The sequence below is a fragment of the Pseudophryne corroboree genome, chromosome 6, assembly GCF_028390025.1.
Source record: "Pseudophryne corroboree isolate aPseCor3 chromosome 6, aPseCor3.hap2, whole genome shotgun sequence".
In the NCBI taxonomy this organism is placed as follows: Eukaryota; Metazoa; Chordata; class Amphibia; order Anura; family Myobatrachidae; genus Pseudophryne; species Pseudophryne corroboree.
In genome coordinates, this window is record NC_086449.1 from 367,504,502 (window position 1) to 367,511,397 (window position 6,896).

Genomic DNA, 6,896 nt, shown 5'->3' on the forward strand with positions numbered 1-6,896 from the left:
CAAACATGGATTTCATACACACATGCTTTTACTGTCTCACTAGGTCATACTTTTCCCACCTTCTCCTCTCCTCCCTTTACCCAATCATAAAAAGGTATTTACATGATGACATATATTTTTCTGTTTGAACTGTTTAGGAAGTGGCAGTTATTGGTGACTGCCAAAGGGTGGACTGTCAAAGTCGAAAAATATCGTTATTCTCATTGCCTTGTACTAACCCCAATGCTCATGCCCGCTGCGCGTACATTCAGTCTGCTGTACGTGCACATGTCCGCAAAGTAGTACGCACGGTATATGCGTATTTACGGTAGAGTTTATGAGCTTGTAGCGGGCAATTCGTTTATAGTATATTTAACCCACATAGCATGTTTTGTAGGTAATATTCCCTTTAATAATATCATTAAGTTTGTTTAGTGTAACTGGTTCATGGACAGAGAGATCCCTCTTTACATGATACGAAGGGTCAGACAGGTTTTGAGCAGTGGTGTTTAGTATGCAATGGTAGAGTATATTATTAGTAACATTCCGGTGTAGGTTTGAAAGAGATTAATCGCTCCTGCGAATAGTTATGTTTATAAGAAGTTTATGGACATTTTCTGTATTTGCAGTTCATTATCCATGCGGCGGGAATCCTGAGATTCCCTCCCACCTGAGCAGTATGAGTCACAGCCCACCTGTTCGAATCAACCTATGACCTTTTGTTATAATGTAAAGACAGATTCCTGTGTCCAATGAACAATGAGATTGTAGGGCCCTTTGTAGTGTACTGTATGTAGTGTATATAAGAACAGCCAGCCTGGCCCAGCTCAGTCTACTCTCCACAACGGTTTTCATCATTGACTAACTAGAGAGCTGGTTCCAGGACTGCGCAGCGATCATTCCCCAGTGTGTAAGTTTTTCTCTGTAACCAACTTCTTCTCTGTTTGTATTTGCCATACTCTCTCTCTCTCTCTGTTATTGTTTAAGATTAAGACGCTGTTGTATATTGTATAATTTTCAGTTATTCTGTTTAGGTGTTTTATGTTAGTGCTGTAGTGTATAAGCTGTAACTGTTTTCCCCTTTTACATACTAAAATCATCTAGATAAAGGTTTCGGAACCTTACAAGGTATTGTGTGTTTATCATTACATTGCTAAGGGTATTCGGAGCGTCTCAATCGCTCAAGCAGCTTTTATGTAATAGAGGTTAATCAGCGTTACATTGTGTTAACATTACAAGACCAAGGTTTACAGTATAGGCTTGGCCTTTTAGTGTGTTGCATACAAGGTTTACTGTGTGTCATCCTGTGAGCGCCTGCGCCGCTCGTGTTCCTCTCGTGGGCACAGCGTCCGCTACGCTAGTAGCGTAGCATTATGGTTGGGGCCGCCTATAGCGTGCTCGATACCCAGCGTAAGCCGTGAGCGAACGTGCCGCTCGTGCGTCTCGACCACGGCCTAGCGTCTGCTATGCTAAGTGCGTACCAATACGGTACCCCGTACGCCCATTGCGTACTGAGTCTCTTACCAATATATAGTGAATGTTATAAGATAAATAATTAGCTTTATCAGGTGGTTACCGAGGAAAATAAATTTCCGGCCTGCTCGCTTCCCACGATTGCATCTGTGTTTTTTTTTTTTTAAATGCCAAGGGATTGGAGAATAGGAGCCTGTGATGGTGTAATAGGAACTGTAGTATATGGTGGGCGGAGTGAAAGAATGAAGCTGGAGGAATACGTATACATTGGGGCATCAATGACAAATTACTATAAGTATGAGCTGCATATGATGATGATGAGTGAGGGAGAGAAAGCATTTTTTATTTTTTTACCCCCAATTTGGTATGTGATCCAAAAATTATAATGGGTTCATGAACAGAGTTATTGCTATAACCTATTGCTGCTCTTTAATCCAATGGGTATATTTGAAACAAGTGATAAATAAAATAACTTTGCTTTTTCTGTTGCTGATTTACTCAATTATTCCAGGACATAGCAGGCTTGTGGAGAGGTGTTAGAATCCAATGCCTATTGCGTAGGTGTGAAAAATCTCAGTGTGATTTCTTGTGGGGGTGGTGATAACATATGTCCTGGGGAATGGCTGGGGTCCTGCAATTTGAAATGGACAGTTACCCTTCAGCAATTCAGAGCCTGAATATGCTGTATATTAGTTGATTAATGCAAGAAGTCAGTTATTTGTTGCTCAGAGAACAGAGGTGAATTATGTCTAAGTGAGGGACTGGAAGGAGCCAAAGATAGGTTGTAGTCCACAGTACCTTGTCTGGGGTGTCCAATGCAAAGTACAGTAGATGCCAAACTGAAGGACTTCTCAGTGGAGAGATCCAGAGGTTTCAATCCAGTGTGTATCTCAGCGCAGGAATGCAATCCATTGGTTTTGATGAGATGTCCGCGTAGAGTAGTACAAGTTAATGGTAAGTCTTTGGATATTTATGATGATTCATAGGTCAGTTGTGGTGAATTTAAGCTGTTTTATGGAGATGATCAGGAGCATGCAAAAGGTGGGCACCAGCAGCATAACAAAAGCTTTAGAAATAAGTTGTGGAAATTCTAAATAAAGATTGTTAGAAAATACATACAGGTATAAATAATAAACATTTCATTTTTATTACGTCTCCTAGTTTTGTTTCAGTCATTTCCATGGGACGCATCCACTCTGGTAATTGTGACACACAGACGTGCCCAGAGAATGTAAATCCCTGGGCCAGATAGTTCTGATCACTGTATTGACTGTGATGTTATAACTGGATCAGAAAATGATTTGTGGTCTTATTTAATGCATTAAGATAATTGACCGCCTGATAAAAGCTACCTGCCACTACTCTGTAGCTCAGAGAGATTGCTCTGTCATTCTGCCCACTTTCTGTATGTGATCCCTGACTCTCTTACCCTGTTCATCATGATCACTAACTATGACTACAGTATGATTTGAGAGAACCTCAAGAATGTAAAAATGTACACATTCAGCCCTCTGGAAATAGACACAGACATAAATTTTACATTTGTGGCACAAAAAATCTATGGAATAAATTTACTAAGAACTGGCATTGTGTATTTAGTATATTTTAGGTGGCTTTGTAATCTGCAGATTTTCTATAGCCCAAACTGACGAAAGAAGAGAAATCACAATTAAAAATAGAATTAAACCAGATACACTGGCTCACTTTCTCAAGGTGCCTTGAGAAAGACCCTTACGGCTAGAAGCGCATCGGAAAGAGGGTGTATGCAGCTCCGAAGCAGAGTGACTATCCAGGAGTATTGGAAAACAGAGGGGCGGCTGAAAAGGATGGTCCCCAGGAATTTAGCATCTACCAAGCTCTACATTCTCATATACTCTGAGAGCCAGTGCATCTGATACGCTCACTTGCAAGGTGGATTAATGTGTGTGTTGTTTTTTTAATGCTTTTTCATTGATTTTATGTGGGAAATAAAAATTACTTTTAATGCACTAGACGTGCTTTTTTCTCTCCTAATGTCATATTGTATTCCAAGGCTGTGGAGAATATTGGAGTAACAAAAGATGGAAAACGGATTGAAAAATCCTGGACAGACATCTGTATGATTCCAGTGGGGTTGAGGTGGATTGGATGAGCTTTGTTTGAAATAAAAGATGTATGTTCTTTGTTTCAGTACCCTGAAGCACGCTTGGACTGGCCCACAGGGGAAACCACCGGTGGGCCCACCTCTTACTCTAAGGATCATGTTCTAGACTGTGCACTTGAATTATACATTATACATATGTTACCTTATACTGGACTATGGTATATTTTCTACAGTGCATTGCTGTTATTAATCTGGTACATTATCATGCATGCAGCAGCTGAATTTACTGTATATATTTATGAAGGGGCCCAGACGTTGCACTCTCTAATGGTTAGTCAAACCAATGAGGTGGCAGGCCACACACCCTCAGCAGACTGGCCACACCCCTAAACATGGGCACCTACCACTGCATTCCCCAGGTGGGCCCTACATACATGCCCCAGTCCGACACTGCCTTGAAGTAAGTAGATTACTGTGGGGAATAGAAGGAGAGAGAGGAGAAGAGAATATAGAGAACATTCAGAATTGAAGATTAAAGAACTGTGGGGGTCATTACGAGTAGTTCGCTCGGTAAATTTCTTTGCATCGCAGCGTTTTTCCGCTTAGTGCGCATGCGCAATGTTCGCACTGCGACTGCGCCAAGTAAATTTGCTATGCAGTTAGGAATTTTTCTCACGGTTTTTTCCTCGTTCTGGTGATCGTAATGTGATTGACAGGAAGTGGTGGTTTCTGGGCGGAAACTGGCCGTTTTATGGGAGTGTGTGAAAAAACGCTACAGTTTCTGGGAAAAACGCGGGAGTGGCTGGAGAAACGGAGGAGTGTCTGGGCGAACGCTGGGTGTGTTTGTGACGTCAAACCAGGAACGACAAGCACTGAACTGATCGCAGATGCCGAGTAAGTTTGAAGCTACTCAGAAACTGCTAAGAGGTGTGTAATCGCTATTTTGAGAATCTTTCGTTCGCAATTTTAAGATGCTAAGATTCACTCCCAGTAGGCGGCGGCTTAGTGTGTGTAAAGCTGCTAAAAACAGCTTGCGAGCGAACAACTCGGAATGAGGGCCCGTGTTTTTCAGTTATAAGAATAGAAAGCTAATCTGTAATCAGCGCCAGATTCAATATTATCTTTTTTTAGTGTTTAAGGCAGGGTGTGCCTTATCCTATTGGAGGGGGCTGCAGGTGAAATCCAAGCGCTGATAAAGGACTCTCTTTTATGTACTTTTTTATTCCTATGAGAATGACCTCTTTCATTCTAGGCAGAGTTCCAAAATGGCAAGTCGTGTCATTTGTTGTGTTTTTAGGGTTTTTACCAAGTCCCGTAGATGCTTACACAGAGCAAAAAGAACCTATATCTTTGGAGTAATAAAAGGAAAAAAGGAGGGGTGTGGTGGTGTTTTACTTTTTTCAATAAAGGACCCTAATTTTCAGCATGTCCTGTCTTTATTTTAGTATTTTTTTGAAGGTGTGCCAGTGGGACAAATATTTCACTTGTAAAGATCAATATTATTATTTATATTATTCTTTCAGTAACGCCATACCCAATGAACCTGGGGGGAAGGAGAAGATCTTTCAGCCCAGGGCAGGTTGTTATTAGGATGGTGGGTTAACCAGCCTAGAACTGGTTGAAATTATGGCAGGTTATCCAGCGCTGCATGTGTTCTTGTTTATAGTGTCATCAGTCCTGGCTGGGTTAGCCTAGTGCTGGTTAGTGAAGAATGGGTGGAGCCCCACATCCTATACCCCCCTTATTTTTTACTAACAGCCTACGCTTAGAGTTTTAGGGTTGGTTATCAATTATCATGTCATCTCTAAACCTTTTTATTATTACAATTTTTTTTATTATTATCACTTTTTTTTACATAATACATAATAATAACAACAACCTATATAATATTGATCTGGGTAGGCTTTTTAAACTGTCAGTTTTGTAGCAGATTTATATATATATATATATATATATATATATACAAACACTCACTTCCTCCACAATGGAAAAAAGAATTAGACCAGCACTCACGTTTGAAAGAAGAAAAGGGTTTTTTATTCCTGACAATCCATCTGGAAATACCCACTGCTACGTTCCGCCCAACAGCTGTTTCAACGCTTTCAGGTTTTCATCAGGGGCAATCTGTCACTCAGTCCGGAGCCCTTTTAAGGAGTGGGGAGAGTGCCGAGGGTTTAGAAACCGGAAGTCCGTCAGCGGGACGCAGCGTGTCACACCCGCTGTCCGATTGGTCAGGTCCGCACACGTGGGATGCGTTACCAAGGTACACAAACCCGGCCTCCTCCTTGGTTACCCGCTCCGGCAGCGTGATGTAGGTGTAGACAGATCTATTTTCTGAGTACAGTGGCAGACAGGTTTCGTTGCTGCTGACTGTGTCTCCAGCCATAGGATTGTTTGTGGAGTGATTAACCCCACAGTACGCCAACAGTGTGGAGATATGTCAGTCCGGAATAACAAACAATAAAAGAATTATTAACAAATTAAGTAGAACAAACTGTGATAACTTGTACTGCAAGGGTATACCCAAAGGAATAAGTGTCTCAATTGCTATGTGCAGTGAGGTGCCATATGATGATAAAGCACAATAGTGGTCATATCTAGTGAGCTAATTAAAATGTGAGCAGCCCACCTAAGAGACAATGGTGATTAAATAGTTGCCGTGCGGTATCAAAAACTGTTACCTGTAGGTCAAAGATTGTCCTTAGTACAATACCCAGTATTCCCATGTTGTCTCCATACATGGTACTAACTGGGCCCAACACTGCTTAATTGCCAAGTTCAGATGGGGTTGGATGGACTCCAGTGTGGTATGATTGTATCAGACAATTATGTCCCTATGTAAAGATGCACAATATGATAGCACTATCGCTAGTCTCTCAATCATAATATATGCAAACATGTAAGGGTGGACATATATTGGCACCTCACTGCACATAGCAATTGAGACACTTATTCCTTTGGGTATACCCTTGCAGTACAAGTTATCACAGTTTGTTCTACTTAATTTGTTAATAATTCTTTTATTGTTTGTTATTCCGGACTGACATATCTCCACACTGTTGGCGTACTGTGGGGTTAATCACTCCACAAACAATCCTATGGCTGGAGACACAGTCAGCAGCAACGAAACCTGTCTGCCACTGTACTCAGAAAATAGATCTGTCTACACCTACGTCACGCTGCCGGAGCGGGTAACCAAGGAGGAGGCCGGGTTTGTGTACCTTGGTAACGCATCCCACGTGTGCGGACCTGACCAATCGGACAGCGGGTGTGACGCGCTGCGTCCCGCTGACGGACTTCCGGTTTCTAAACCCTCGGCACTCTCCCCACTCCTTAAAAGGGCTCCGGACTGAGTGACAGA

At 41.9% G+C, this 6,896-nt stretch overlaps 1 pseudogene; it reads right to left on the reverse strand.

The window, feature by feature from the left end:
- Window positions 1-6,236: 6,236 nt before the first annotated feature.
- On the reverse strand, window positions 6,237-6,356 carry LOC134936949 (5S ribosomal RNA; annotated as a pseudogene).
- Between the last annotated feature and the right edge of the window lie 540 nt (window positions 6,357-6,896).